Genomic DNA, 17,091 nt, shown 5'->3' on the forward strand with positions numbered 1-17,091 from the left:
ACCGCTAGGCAAAGAGGGAGGAGAGCCCCCGCAAAGATTTAGCTTCTCATAATGAACTCTTGTCCTAGCAAATTGAGTTGGCTTGCAAATGGGTTTCTACTATTGGATCACATGCACCAATCGCTTCACACTAATTAACTTAAAAAAATGGAAGATGTATTTCTATATTTGTGTGTAATCAATAGAAGGCTTCATAGATAGAGCTTTGAGGAGAAAAGTTGGGTGAGTCTAGATGTATGGGAATGAAAAGGCATAGAACCATAGTGTTTAAATATTGAAATATGAAGGTATCGTATGTAATAATGTCGATCAACAACATGGACAAATGTGATATAAATGATAGAGCAGGGCAATTATATAGAGTTGTGAAGTTATACCTGCCTACCGTTTGCCGTGAATTTCTGCATGTTCGGTTTCTAGCCCAAGGTCAGTATACATAACTGTAGTTGTGCCACAACACCTTACTGACATGTTTGATTAATTCAGATTGGCTAGAGCATTGAAAAACAAACATTGCACATGAAAAAGGTCAGGTCGTTATAGAGTCGTTGACTATAATTATAAGTATGTTGTCCCGGGAGAAGGTAAATTATCTCGGTCTCAATTTTAGTTCGCCACACTTTTCTTAAATGATATAATCCACGGGTGTCACAGGCTAAGTTTCTTATCAAATCTTGTTACACTTATGGTGGACAATTTTTTCTACCACACTCCGTCGCGGCCGGGGGCGTCGGTGCCGCTCCTTTTGGAAGGGTTTTTTCACCTCCTTATCTTACGCCGCACAAGCTTTGATCACGTTTGTAGACACAAATCCGGGTTCAACCACGGCGCACGTAGTATAGGGCTTGGATGGAAACTGTTTTCGTGGGTTCAAGGTTCAACCGTCCAACCCAGGTTTTTGTTTTCTTGCGGAAAACCGTTGGACCAGCTCGACAAACTTGACCGGAGAGTTGTCGGTCCCGCGGCTAAAAACCGTTAAACCGCACGCTGATAGAGTTTCACGGTTGGCCGAAATAGAGGTCAGATGGAACGACTCAAAGCCAGACGCACGCTTCACATTCCAATTGAGTATGGTGATTGGCGAATTACTTTCCAAATAAACTTATTTATTCTTTTGTTGGCAGACAAAGTACGGTTTGCACAACGATACAATCATCAGCGTGGTCGCCAGACAACCATGGCGAAAGACGGTATTGTTCAAAATGATAACTTGCCGTTCACGTGAAAAAATTGGTGGTCGTTTCTGTGATAGCAGGCTTTTATGAAGCTATGAGCTATTTTGATGATTGCATTTCTTTCTTCTTCTTCTTTTTGAAAATATTTTGATTGCATTTCAGGTGATATGGAATCTTATAGTTAGTTTTCTGTGGAGCCATGGAGAGAAAAAGTGAGTTACGTCGTTGTATCTATATAAGTTACCCGAAGCCTCAAGGATATCCCTTTAGGTGGGAGCTTTCGCAAGGTTTTAGCTTTTCATGATGAACTCTTGTCCTAGCAAATTGAGTTGGCTTGCAAATGGATTTTCTACTATTGGATCACATGCACCAATCGCTTCACACTAATTAATTCAGGAGAAGATGTATTTCTATATTTGTATGTAATCAATAGAAGGCTTAAGAGCATCTCCAACAGACGCGCAATGCGCGGCACGCTGAAAACAGAATACAACGCCGGATGAGCCAGCTTTTGCGCGCGGTGGTGCGCTGGCTCCAGGGGCCGCCGCAAAATAAGCGCGCCCGAGCCGCTACAGCAGGCGCATTATATTTCTTCTTTTTTGTACTATGATTCGATACACATTTAGTTTCGATAGTACAAATGTGATAGATAGTTCGTCACATAGCCTCCTCATACGATACAAAATAGTGCATAAATAGTTCATAGCCTTCTCCTATGATAGATAGATAAAACGAAAAACTACTACTACTCGTCATGCTCCGATTCGGACTCTGCCTCGGTGATGTCCTCCTCCGACGTCTGAACGTAGGCGTCAAGGAACCGCTCGTCGTTGGTGTTGGGGAACGTAGTAATTTCAAAAAAAATTCCTACGCACACGCAAGATCATGGTGATGCATAGCAACGAGAGGGGAGAGTGTTGTCCACGTACCCTCGTAGACCGAAAGCGGAAGCGTTAGCACAACGCGGTTGATGTAGTCGTACGTCTTCACGATCCGACTGATCAAGTACCGAACGCACGACATCTCCGATTTCAGCACACGTTCAGCCCGATGACGTCCCTCGAACTCCGATACAGCCGAGTGTTGAGGGAGAGTTTTGTCAGCACGACGGCATGGTGACGATGATGATGTTCTACCGACGCAGGGCTTCGCCTAAGCACCGCTACGATATTATCGAGGTGGACTATGGTGGAGGGGGGCACCGCACACGGCTAAAAGATCAATGATCAATTGTTGTGTCTATGGGGTGCCCCCTGCCCCCGTATATATAGGAGCAAGGGGGGGGGAGAGGCGGCCGGCCAGGAGGGGCGCGCCAGGAGGAGTCCTACTCCCACCGGGAGTAGGACTCCCTCCCTTTCCTTGTTGGACTAGGAGAAGGGGGGAAGGAGGAGAGAGAGGGGAAGGAAGGGGGGCGCCCCCCCTCCTTGTCCTATTCGGACTAGAGGGGGAGGGGGGCGCGGCCTGCCCTGGCTGCCCCTCGTCTTCTCCACTAAGGCCCACTATGGCCCATTAAACCCCCGGGGGGTTCCGGTAACCCCTCTGGTACTCCGGTAAAATCCTGATTTCACCCGGAACACTTTCGATGTCCAAATATAGGCTTCCAATATATCAATCTTCATGTCTCGACCATTTCGAGACTCCTCGTCGTGTCCATGATCACATCCGGGACTCCGAACAACCTTCGGTACATCAAAACTCATAAACTCATAATATAACCGTCATCGAAACTTTAAGCGTGCGGACCCTACGGGTTCGAGAACTATGTAGACATGACCGAGACACGTCTCCGGTCAATAACCAATAGCGGAACCTGGATGCTCATATTGGCTCCCAAATATTCTATGAAGATCTTTATCGGTCAAACCGCATAACAACATACGTTGTTCCCTTTGTCATCGGTATGTTACTTGCCCGAGATTCGATCGTCGGTATCTCAATACCTAGTTCAATCTCGTTACCGGCAAGTCTCTTTACTCGTTCCGTAATACATCATCCTGCAACTAACTCATTAGTTGCAATGCTTGCAAGGCTTAAGTGATGTGCATTACCGAGTGGGCCCAGAGATACCTCTCCGACAATCGGAGTGACAAATCCTAATCTCGAAATACGCCAACCCAACAAGTACCTTCGGAGACACCTGCAGAGCACCTTTATAATCACCCAGTTACGTTGTGACGTTTGGTAGCACACAAAGTGTTCCTCCGGTAAACGGGAGTTGCATAATCTCATAGCCATAGGAACATGTATAAGTCATGAAGAAAGCAATAGCAGAATACTAAACGATCGTGTGCTAAGCTAACGGAATGGGTCAAGTCAATCACATCATTCTCCTAATGATGTGATCCCGTTAATCAAATGACAACTCATGTCTATGGCTAGGAAACATAACCATCTTTGATCAACGGGCTAGTCAAGTAGAGGCATACTAGTGACACTTTGTTTGTCTATGTATTCACACATGTATCATGTTTCCGGTTAATACAATTCTAGCATGAATAATAAACATTTATCATGATATAAGGAAATAAATAATAACTTTATTATTGCCTCTAGGGCATATTTCCTTCAGTCTCCCACTTGCACTAGAGTCAATAATCTAGATTACACAGTAATGATTCTAACACCCATGGAGCCTTGGTCCTGATCATGTTTTTCTCGTGGAAGAGGCTTACTCAACGGGTCTGCAACATTCAGATCCGTATGTATCTTGCAAATTTCTATGTCTCCCACCTGGACTAGATCCCGGATGGAATTGAAGCGTCTCTTGACATGCTTGGTTCTCTTGTGAAATCTGGATTCCTTCGCCAAGGCAATTGCACCAGTATTGTCACAAAAGATTTTCATTGGACCCGATGCACTAGGTATGAAACCTAGATCGGATATGAACTCCTTCATCCCGACTCCTTCATTTGCTGCTTCCGAAGCAGCTATGTACTCCGCTTCACACGTAGATCCCGCCACAACACTTTGTTTAGAACTGCACCAACTGACAGCTCCACCGTTCAATGTAAACACGTATCTGGTTTGCGATTTAGAATCGTCCGGATCAGTGTCAAAGCTTGCATCGACGTAACCACTTACGACTAGCTCTTTGTCACCTCCATATACGAGAAACATATCCTTAGTCCTTTTCAGGTATTTCAGGATGTTCTTGACCGCTGTCCAGTGATCCACTCCTAGATTACTTTGGTACCTCCCTGCTAAACTTATAGCAAGGCACACATCAGGTCTGGTACACAGCATTGCATACATGATAGAGCCTATGGCTAAAGCATAGGGAACATCTTTCTTTTTCTCTCTATCTTCTGCAGTGGTCGGGCATTGAGTCTTACTCAACTTCACACCTTGTAACACAGGCAAGAACCCTTTCTTTGCTTGATCCATTTTGAACTTCTTCAAAACTTTGTCAAGGCATGTGCTTTGTGAAAGTCCAATTAAGCGTCTTGATCTATCTCTATAGATCTTGATGCCCAATATATAAGCAGCTTCACCGAGGTCTTTCATTGAAAAACTCTTATTCAAGTATCCCTTTATGCTATCCAGAAATTCTATATCATTTCCAATTAGTAATATGTCATCCACATATAATATCAGAAATGCTACAGAGCTCCCACTCACTTTCTTGTAAATACAGGCTTCTCCAAAAGTTTGTATAAAACCGAATGCTTTGATCACACTATCAAAATGTTTATTCCAACTCCGAGAGGCTTGCACCAGTCCATAAATGGATCGCTGGAGCTTGCACACTTTGTTAGCTCCTTTTGGATCGACAAAACCTTCCGGTTGCATCATATACAACTCTTCTTCCAGAAATCCATTCAGGAATGTGGTTTTGACATCCATTTGCCAAATTTCATAATCATAAAATGCGGCAATTGCTAACATGATTCGGACAGACTTAAGCATCGCTACGGGTGAGAAAGTCTCATTGTAGTCAATCCCTTGAACTTGTCGAAAACCTTTCGCAACAAGTCGAGCTTTATAGACAGTAACATTACCGTCAGCGTTAGTCTTCTTCTTGAAGATCCATTTATTCTCAATGGCTTGCCGATCATCGCGCAAGTCAACCAAAGTCCATACTTTGTTCTCATACATGGATCCCATCTCAGATTTCATGGCCTCAAGCCATTTTGCGGAATCTGGGCTCACCATCGCTTCTTCATAGTCCGTAGGTTCGTCATGGTCTAGTAACATAACCTCCAGAACAGGATTACCGTACCACTCTGGTGCGGATCTTACTCTGGTTGACCTACGAGGTTCAGTAACAACTTGATCTGAAGTTTCATGATCATCATCATTAACTTCCTCACTAATTGGTATAGACGTCACAGGAACCGGTTTCTGTGATGAACTACTTTCCAATAAGGGAGCAGGTACGGTTACCTCATCAAGTTCTACTTTCCTCCCACTCACTTCTTTCAAGAGAAACTCCTTCTCTAGAAAGGATCCATTCTTGGCAACAAATGTCTTGCCTTCGGATCTGTGATAGAAGGTGTACCCAACAGTCTCCTTTGGGTATCCTATGAAGACACATTTCTCCGATTTGGGTTCGAGCTTATCAAGTTGAAGCTTTTTCACATAAGCATCGCAGCCCCAAACTTTAAGAAACGACAACTTTGGTTTCTTGCCAAACCATAGTTCATAAGGTGTCATCTCAACGGATTTTGATGGTGTCCTATTTAACGTGAATGCGGCCGTCTCGAAAGCATAACCCCAAAATGATAGCGGTAAATCAGTAAGAGACATCATAGATCGCACCATATCTAGTAAAGTACGATTACGACGTTCGGACACACCATTACGCTGTGGTGTTCCGGGTGGCGTGAGTTGCGAAACTATTCCGCATTGTTTCAAATGTAGACCAAACTCGTAACTCAAATATTCTCCTCCACGATCAGATCGTAGAAACTTTATTTTCTTGTTACGATGATTTTCAACTTCACTCTGAAATTCTTTGAACTTTTCAAATGTTTCAGACTTATGTTTCATTAAGTAGATATACCCATATCTGCTTAAATCATCTGTGAAGGTGAGAAAATAACGATACCGGCCGCGAGCCTCAATATTCATTGGTCCACATACATTAGTATGTATGATCTCTAATAAATCAGTTGCTTGCTCCATAGTTCCGGAGAACGGCGTTTTAGTTAGCTTGCCCATGAGGCATGGTTCGCAAGTACCAAGTGATTCCAAAAGTCCATCAGTATGGAGTTTCTTCATGTGCTTTACACTAATATGACCCAAACGGCAGTGCCACAAATAAGTTGCACTATCATTATCAACTCTGCATCTTTTGGCTTCAACATTATGAATATGTGTATCACTACTATCGAGATTCATCAAAAATAGACCACTCTTCAAGGGTGCGTGACCATAAAAGATATTACTCATATAAATAGAACAACCATTATTCTCTGATTTAAATGAATAACCGTCTCGCATCAAACAAGATCCAGATATAATGTTCATGCTCAACGCTGGCACCAAATAACAATTATTTAGGTCTAATACTAATCCTGAAGGTAGATGTAGAGGTAGCGTGCCGACGACGATCACATCGACTTTGGAACCGTTTCCCACGCGCATCGCCACCTCGTCCTTGGCCAGTGTTCGCTTAATCCGTAGTCCCTGTTTTGAGTTGCGAATATTAGCAACAGAACCAGTATCAAATACCCAGGTGCTACTGCGAGCTCTGGTAAGGTGCACATCAATAACATGTATATCACATAAACCTTTGTTCACCTTGCCATCCTTCTTATCCGCCAAATACTTGGGGCAGTTCCGCTTCCAGTGACCAGTCTGCTTGCAGTAGAAGCACTCAGTCTCAGGCTTAGGTCCAAACTTGGGTTTCTTCTCTTGAGCAGCAACTTGTTTGCTGTTCTTTTTGAAGTTCCCCTTCTTCTTCCCTTTGCCCTTTTTCTTGAAACTGGTGGTCTTATTAACCATCAACACTTGATGCTCCTTCTTGATTTCTACCTCCGCAGCCTTTAGCATTGCGAAGAGCTCGGGAATCGTCTTATCCATCCCTTGCATGTTATAGTTCATCACGAAGCTCTTGTAGCTTGGTGGCAGTGATTGAAGAATTCTGTCAATGACGCTATCATCCGGAAGATTAACTCCCAGTTGAATCAAGTGATTGTTATACCCAGACATTCTGAGTATATGCTCACTGACAGAACTATTCTCCTCCATCTTGCAGCTATAGAACTTATTGGAGACTTCATATCTCTCAATCCGGGCATTTGCTTGAAATATTAACTTCAACTCCTGGAACATCTCATATGCTCCATGACGTTCAAAACGTCGTTGAAGTCCCGGTTCTAAGCCATAAAGCATGGCACACTGAACTATCGAGTAGTCATCAGCTTTGCTCTGCCAGACGTTCATAACATCTGGTGTTGCTCCTGCAGCAGGTTTGGCACCTAGCGGTGCTTCCAGGACGTAATTCTTCTGTGCAGCAATGAGGATAATCCTCAAGTTACAGACCCAGTCCGTGTAATTGCTACCATCATCTTTCAACTTTGCTTTCTCAAGGAACGCATTAAAATTCAATGGAACAACAGCGGGGCCATCTATCTACAATCAACATAGACAAGCAAGATACTATCAGGTACTAAGTTCATGATAAATTTAAGTTCAATTAATCATATTACTTAAGAACTCCCACTTAGATAGACATCCCTCTAATCCTCTAAGTGATCACGTGATCCATATCAACTAAACCATAAACGATCATCACGTGAAATGGAGTAGCTTTCAATGGTGAACATCACTATGATGATCATATCTACTATATGACTCACGCTCGACCTTTCGGTCTCAGTGTTCCGAGGCCATATTTGCATATGCTAGGCTCGTCAAGTTTAACCTGAGTATTCTGCGTGTGCAAAACTGGCTTGCACCCGTTGTAGATGGACGTAGAGCTTATCACACCCGATCATCACGTGGTGTCTGGGCACGACGAACTTTGGCAACGGTGCATACTCAGGGAGAACACTTTTATCTTGAAATTTAGTGAGAGATCATCTTATAATGCTACCGTCAATCAAAGCAAGATAAGATGCATAAAAGATAAACACCACATGCAATCAATATAAGTGATATGATATGGCCATCATCATCTTGTGCTTGTGATCTCCATCTCCGAAGCACCGTCATGATCACCATCGTCACCGGCACGACACCTTGATCTCCATCGTAGCATCGTTGTCGTCTCGCCAATCTTATGCTTCTACGACTATCGCTACCGCTTAGTGATAAAGTAAAGCATTACAGGGCGATTGCATTGCATACAATAAAGCGACAACCATATGGCTCCTGCCAGTTGCCAATAACTCGGTTACAAAACATGATCATCTCATACAATAAAATTTAGCATCATGCCTTGACCATATCACATCACAACATGCCCTGCAAAAATAAGTTAGACGTCCTCTACTTTGTTGTTGCAAGTTTTACGTGGCTGCTACGGGCTGAGCAAGAACCGTTCTTACCTACGCATCAAAACCACAACGATAGTTTGTCAAGTTGGTGCTGTTTTAACCTTCGCAAGGACTGGGCGTAGCCACACTCGGTTCAACTAAAGTTGGAGAAACTGACACCCGCCCGCCACCTGTGTGCAAAGCACGTCGGTAGAACCAGTCTCGCGTAAGCGTACGCGTAATGTCGGTCCGGGCGCTTCATCAAACAATACCGCCGAACCAAAGTATGACATGCTGGTAAGCAGTATGACTTATATCGCCCACAACTCACTTGTGTTCTACTCGTGCATATGACATCTACGCATAAAACCATGCTCGGATGCCACTGTTGGGGAACGTAGCAATTTCAAAAAAATTCCTACGCACACGCAAGATCATGGTGATGCATAGCAACGAGAGGGGAGAGTGTTGTCCACGTACCCTCGTTGACCGAAAGCGGAAGCGTTAGCACAACACGGTTGATGTAGTCGTACGTCTTCACGATCCGACCGATCAAGTACCAAACGCACGGCACCTCCGAGTTCAGCACACGTTCAGCCCGATGACGTCCCTCGAACTCCGATCCAGCCGAGTGTTGAGGGAGAGTTTCGTCAGCACGACGGCGTGCTGACGATGATGATGTTCTACCGACGCAGGGCTTCGCCTAAGCACCGCTACGATATTATCGAGGTGGACTATGGTGGAGGGGGGCACCGCACACGGCTAAAAGATCAATGATCAATTGTTGTGTCTATGGGGTGCCCCCTGCCCCCGTATATATAGGAGCAAGGGGGGGGAGAGGCGGCCGGCCAGGAGGGGCGCGCCAGGAGGAGTCCTACTCCCACCGGGAGTAGGACTCCCTCCCTTTCCTTGTTGGACTAGGAGAAGGGGGGAAGGAGGAGAGAGAGGCGAAGGAAAGGGGGGCGCCGCCCCCCCTCCTTGTCCTATTCAGACTAGAGGGGGAGGGTGTTGGGAATCGTAGCATAATTTAAAATTTTCCTACGCTCACCAAGATGCATCTATGGAGTATACTAGCAACGAGGGGAAGGGAGTGCATCTACATACCCTTGTAGATCGCGAGCGGAAGCGTTCCAATGAACGTGGATGACGGAGTCGTACTCGCCGTGATCCAAATCACCGATGACCGAGTGCCGAACGGACGGCACCTCCGTGTTCAACACACGTAGGGTGCAGCGACGTCTCCTCCTTCTTGATCCAGCAAGGGGGAAGGAGAGGTTGATGGAGATCCAGCAGCACGACGGCGTGGTGGTGGATGTAGCGGGTCTCCGGCAGGGCTTTGCCGAGCTTCTGCGAGAGAGAGAGAGGTGTTGCAGGGGAGGAGGGAGGCGCCCAAGCTGTAGGTTGCTGCCCTCCCTCCCCCCCTTTATATAGGCCCCCTGGGGGGGGGCGCCGGCCCAGGGAGATGGGATCTCCAAGGGGGGGCGGGGGGCGGCGGCCAAAGGGGGAAGGGGCGCCTTGCCCCCCAAGGCAAGGGGGAAGCTCCCCCCTAGGGTTCCCAACCCTAGGCGCATGGGGGGAGGCCCAAGGGGGGCGCCCCAGCCCACTAAGGGCTGGTTCCCTTCCACTTTCAGCCCACGGGGCCCTCCGGGATAGGTGGCCCCACCCGGTGGACCCCCGGGACCCTTCCGGTGGTCCCGGTACAATACCGGTAACCCCCGAAACTTTCCCGGTGGCCGAAACTGGACTTCCTATATATAATTCTTCACCTCCGGACCATTCCGGAACCTCTCGTGACGTCCGGGATCTCATCCGGGACTCCGAACAACTTTCTGGTTTCCGCATACATATATCTCTACAACCCTAGCGTCACCGAACCTTAAGTGTGTAGACCCTACGGGTTCGGGAGACATGCAGACATGACTGAGACGCCTCTCCGGTCAATAACCAACAGCGGGATCTGGATACCCATGTTGGCTCGCACATGTTCCACGATAATCTCATCGGATGAACCACGGTGTCGAGGATTCAATCAATCCCGTATACAATTCCCTTTGTCAATCGGTATGTTACTTGCCCGAGATTCGATCGTCGGTATCCCAATACCTTGTTCAATCTCGTTACCGGCAAGTCTCTTTACTCGTACCGCAATGCATGATCCCGTGACTAACGCCTTAGTCACATTGAGCTCATTATGATGATGCATTACCGAGTGGGCCCAGAGATACCTCTCCGTCACACGGAGTGACAAATCCCAGTCTCGATTCGTGCCAACCCAACAGACACTTTCGGAGATACCCGTAGTGCACCTTTATAGTCACCCAGTTACGTTGTGACGTTTGGCACACCCAAAGCACTCTTACGGTATCCGGAAGTTGCACGATCTCATGGTCTAAGGAAAAGATACTTGACATTGGAAAAGCTCTAGCAAACGAAACTACACGATCTTTTATGCTATGCTTAGGATTGGGTCTTGTCCATCACATCATTCTCCTAATGATGTGATCCCGTTATCAATGACATCCAATGTCCATAGTCAGGAAACCATGACTATCTGTTGATCAACGAGCTAGTCAACTAGAGGCTTACTAGGGACACGTTGTGGTCTATGTATTCACACATGTATTACGATTTCCGGACAATACAATTATAGCATGAATAATAGACAATTACCATGAACAAAGAAATATAATAATAACCATTTATTATTGCCTCTAGGGCATATTTCCAACAGTCTCCCACTTGCACTAGAGTCAATAATCTAGTAACATTGTGATGAATCGAACACCCATTGCGTCCTGGTGTTGATCATGTTTTGCCCTAGGGAGAGGTTTAGTCAACGGATCTGCTACATTCAGGTCCGTATGTACTTTACAAATATCTATGTCTCCATTTTGAACACTTTCACGAATGGAGTTGAAGCGACGCTTGATATGCCTGGTCTTCCTGTGAAACCTGGGCTCCTTCGCAAGGGCAATAGCTCCAGTGTTGTCACAGAAGAGAGTCATCGGGCCCGACGCATTGGGAATCACCCCTAGGTCGGTAATGAACTCCTTCATCCAGACTGCTTCCTGTGCTGCCTCCGAGGCTGCCATGTACTCCGCTTCACATGTAGATCCCGCCACGACGCTTTGCTTGCAACCGCACCAGCTTACTGCTCCTCCATTCAATATATACACGTATCCGGTCTGTGACTTCGAGTCATCCAGATCTGTGTCGAAGCTAGCGTCGACGTAACCCTTTACGACGAGCTCTTCGTCACCTCCATAAACGAGAAACATATCCTTAGTCCTCTTCAGGTACTTCAGGATATTCTTGACCGCTGTCCAGTGTTCCTTGCCGGGATTACTTTGGTACCTTCCTACCAAACTTACGGCAAGGTTTACATCAGGTCTGGTACACAGCATGGCATACATAATAGACCCTATGGCCGAGGCATAGGGGATGACACTCATCTCTTCTATATCTTCTGCCGTGGTCGGGCATTGAGCCGTGCTCAATTGCACACCTTGCAATACAGGCAAGAACCCCTTCTTGGACTGATCCATATTGAACTTCTTCAATATCTTGTCAAGGTACGTACTTTGTGAAATACCAATGAGGCGTCTTGATCTATCTCTATAGATCTTGATGCCTAATATATAAGCAGCTTCTCCAAGGTCCTTCATTGAAAAACACTTATTCAAATAGGCCTTTATACTTTCCAAGAATTCTATATCATTTCCCATCAACAGTATGTCATCCACATATAATATGAGAAATGCTACAGAGCTACCACTCACTTTCTTGTAAACACAGGCTTCTCCATAAGTCTGTGTAAACCCAAACGCTTTGATCATCTCATCAAAGCGAATGTTCCAACTCCGAGATGCTTGCACCAGCCCATAGATTGAGCGCTGGAGCTTGCATACTTTGTTAGCATTCTTAGGATCGACAAAACCTTCCGGCTGCATCATATACAACTCTTCCTTAAGGAAGCCGTTAAGGAATGCCGTTTTGACGTCCATCTGCCATATCTCATAATCATAGTATGCGGCAATTGCTAACATGATTCGGACGGACTTCAGCTTCGCTACGGGTGAGAAAGTCTCATCGTAGTCAACGCCTTGAACTTGTCGATAACCCTTAGCGACAAGTCGAGCTTTGTAGATGGTCACATTACCATCTGCGTCCGTCTTCTTCTTAAAGATCCATTTGTTTTCTATGGCTCGCCGCTCATCGGGCAAGTCAGTCAAAGTCCATACTTTGTTTTCATACATGGATTCTATCTCGGATTTCATGGCTTCTAGCCATTTGTCGGAATCCGGGCCCGCCATCGCTTCTTCATAGTTTGAAGGTTCACCGTTGTCTAACAACATGATTTCCAGGACAGGGTTGCCGTACCACTCTGGTGCGGAACGTGTCCTTGTGGACCTACGAAGTTCAGTAACTTGATCCGAAGCTTCATGATCATCATCATTAACTTCCTCCCCAGTCGGTGTAGGCACCACAGGAACATTTTCCCGCGCTGCGCTACTTTCCGGTTCGGAAGGGGTGACTATCACCTCATCAAGTTCCACTTTCCTCCCACTCAATTCTTTCGAGAGAAACTCCTTCTCTAGAAAGGACCCATTCTTGGCAACGAAGATCTTGCCTTCGGATCTGAGGTAGAAGGTGTACCCAATAGTTTCCTTAGGGTATCCTATGAAGACGCATTTTTCCGATTTGGGTTCGAGCTTTTCAGGTTGAAGTTTCTTGACATAAGCATCGCATCCCCAAACTTTTAGAAACGACAGCTTAGGTTTCTTCCCAAACCATAATTCATACGGTGTCGTCTCAACGGATTTCGACGGAGCCCTATTTAAAGTGAATGCGGCAGTCTCTAAAGCATAACCCCAAAATGAGAGCGGTAAATCGGTAAGAGACATCATAGATCGCACCATATCCAATAGAGTGCGATTACGACGTTCGGACACACCATTTCTCTGAGGTGTTCCAGGCGGCGTGAGTTGTGAAACTATTCCACATTTCCTTAAGTGTGCACCAAACTCGTGACTTAAATATTCTCCACCACGATCTGATCGTAAGAATTTTATTTTCCTGTCATGTTGATTCTCAACCTCACTCTGAAATTCCTTGAACTTTTCAAATGTTTCAGACTTGTGTTTCATTAGGTAGACATACCCATATCTACTTAAGTCATCAGTGAGAGTGAGAACATAACGATATCCTCCGCGAGCCTCAACACTCATTGGACCGCACACATCGGTATGTATGATTTCCAATAAGTTGGTTGCTCGCTCCATTGTTCCGGAGAACGGAGTCTTGGTCATCTTACCCATGAGGCATGGTTCGCACGTGTCAAATGATTCGTAATCAAGAGACTCCAAAAGTCCATCTGCATGGAGCTTCTTCATGCGCTTGACACCAATGTGACCAAGGCGGCAGTGCCACAAGTATGTGGGACTATCGTTATCAACTTTACATCTTTTGGTATTCACACTATGAACATGTGTAACATCACGTTCGAGGTTCATCAAAAATAAACCATTGACCAGCGGGGCATGACCATAAAACATATCTCTCAAATAAATAGAACAACCATTATTCTCGGATTTAAATGAGTAGCCATCTCGAATTAAACAAGATCCAGATACAATGTTCACGCTCAAAGCTGGCACTAAATAACAATTATTGAGGTTTAAAACTAATCCCGTGGGTAGATGCAGAGGTAGCATGCCGGCGGCGATCACATCGACATTGGAACCATTCCCGACGCGCATCGTCACCTCGTCCTTCGCCAGTCTCCGTTTATTCCGTAGTTCCTGTTTTGAGTTACAAATATGAGCAACCGCACCGGTATCAAATACCCAGGAGCTACTATGAGTACTGGTAAGGTACACATCAATTACATGTATATCACATATACCTTTGGTGTTGCCGGCCTTCTTCTTGTCCGCTAAGTATTTGGGGCAGTTCCGCTTCCAGTGACCACTTCCCTTGCAATAAAAGCACTCAGTCTCGGGCTTGGGTCCATTCTTTGACTTCTTCCCAGTAACTGGTTTACCGGGCGCGGCAACTCCCTTGCCGTCCTTCTTTAAGTTCTTCTTACCCTTGCCCTTCTTGAACTTAGTGGTTTTATTCACCATCAACACTTGATGTTCTTTTCTAATCTCCCCTTCCGCTGATTTCAGCATTGAATATACCTCAGGAATGGTCTTTTCCATCCCCTGCATATTGTAGTTCATCACAAAGCTCTTGTAGCTTGGTGGAAGCAACTGGAGGATTCTGTCAATGACCGCGTCATCCGGGAGATTAACTCCCAGCTGAGACAAGCGGTTGTGCAACCCAGACATTCTGAGTATGTGCTCACTAACAGAACTATTCTCCTCCATTTTACAGCTGAAGAACTTGTCGGAGACATCATATCTCTCGACCCGGGCATGAGCTTGGAAAACTAGTTTTAGCTCCTCGAACATCTCATATGCTCCATGTTTCTCAAAACGCTTTTGGAGACCCGGTTCTAAGCTGTAAAGCATGCCGCACTGAACGAGGGAGTAATCATCAGCACGTGATTGCCAAGCGTTCATAACGTCTTGGTTATCTGGGATTGGTGCATCACCTAGCGGTGCTTCTAAGACATAATCTTTCTTGGCTACTATGAGGATGATCCTCAGGTTCCGGACCCAGTCCGTATAGTTGCTGCCATCATCTTTCAGCTTGGTTTTCTCTAGGAACGCGTTGAAATTGAGGACAACGTTGGCCATTTGATCTACAATACATAGTGTAAAGATTTTAGACTAAGTTCATGATAATTAAGTTCATCTAATCAAATTATTTAATGAACTCCCACTCAGATAGACATCCCTCTAGTCATCTAAGTGAAACATGATCCGAGTTTAACTAGGCCGTGTCCGATCATCACGTGAGACGGACTAGTCAAGATCGGTGAACATCTCCATGTTGATCGTATCTTCTATACGACTCATGCTCGACCTTTCGGTCCTCCGTGTTCCGAGGCCATGTCTGTACATGCTAGGCTCGTCAAGTCAACCTAAGTGTATTGCGTGTGTTCCGAGGCCATGTCTGTACATGCTAGGCTCGTCAACACCCGTTGTATTCGAACGTTAGAATCTATCACACCCGATCATCACGTGGTGCTTCGAAACAACGAACCTTTGCAACGGTGCACAGTTAGGGGGAACACTTTTCTTGAAATTATCATAAGGGATCATCTTACTTACTACCGTCGTTCTAAGCAAATAAGACGCAAAAACATGATAAACATCACATGCAATCAAATAGTGACATGATATGGCCAATATCATTATGCTCCTTTGATCTCCATCTTCGGGGCACCATGATCATCTTCGTCACCGGCATGACACCATGATCTCCATCATCATGATCTCCATCATCATGATCGCCATCATTGTGTCTTCATGAAGTCGTCATGCCAACGATTACTTCTACTTCTATGGCTAATGCGTTTAGCAACAAAGTAAAGTAATTTACATGGCGTTATTCAATGACACGCAGGTCATACAAAATAATAAAGACAACTCCTATGGCTCCTGCCGGTTGTCATACTCATCGACATGCAAGTCGTGATTCCTATTACAAGAATATGATCAATCTCATACATCACATATATCATTCATCACATCTTCTGGCCATATCACATCACATAGCACTTGCTGCAAAAACAAGTTAGACGTCCTGTAATTGTTGTTGCAAGTTTTTACGTGGTTTGTAGGTTTCTAGCAAGAACGTTTTCTTACCTACGTATGACCACAACGTGAATTGCCAATTTCTATTTACCCTTCATAAGGACCCTTTTCATCAAATCCGTTCCGACTAAAGTAGGAGAGACAGACACCCGCTAGCCACCTTATGCAACTAGTGCATGTCAGTCGGTGGAACGTGTAAGGTCGGTCCGGGCCGCTTCATCCTACAATGCCGCCGAAACAAGAAACGACTAGTAGCGGCAAGAGGAATTGGCAACATCAACGCCCACAACTTCTTTGTGTTCTACTCGTGCATAGTAACTACGCATAGGCCTAGCTCATGATGCCACTGTTGGTAATCGTAGCATAATTTAAAATTTTCCTACGCTCACCAAGATGCATCTATGGAGTATACTAGCAACGAGGGGAAGGGAGTGCATCTACATACCCTTGTAGATCGCGAGCGGAAGCGTTCCAATGAACGTGGATGACGGAGTCGTACTCGCCGTGATCCAAATCACCGATGACCGAGTGCCGAACGGACGGCACCTCCGCGTTCAACACACGTACGGTGCAGCGACATCTCCTCCTTCTTGATCCAGCAAGGGGGAAGGAGAGGTTGATGGAGATCCAGCAGCACGACGGCGTGGTGGTGGATGTAGCGGGTCTCCGGCAGGGCTTCGCCGAGCTTCTGCGAGAGAGAGAGAGGTGTTGCAGGGGAGGAGGGAGGCGCCCAAGGCTGTAGGTTGCTGCCCTCCCTCCCCCCCTTTATATAGGCCCCCTGGGGGGGCG

This window comes from Triticum aestivum, chromosome 6D (genome assembly GCF_018294505.1).
Source record: "Triticum aestivum cultivar Chinese Spring chromosome 6D, IWGSC CS RefSeq v2.1, whole genome shotgun sequence".
In the NCBI taxonomy this organism is placed as follows: Eukaryota; Viridiplantae; Streptophyta; class Magnoliopsida; order Poales; family Poaceae; genus Triticum; species Triticum aestivum.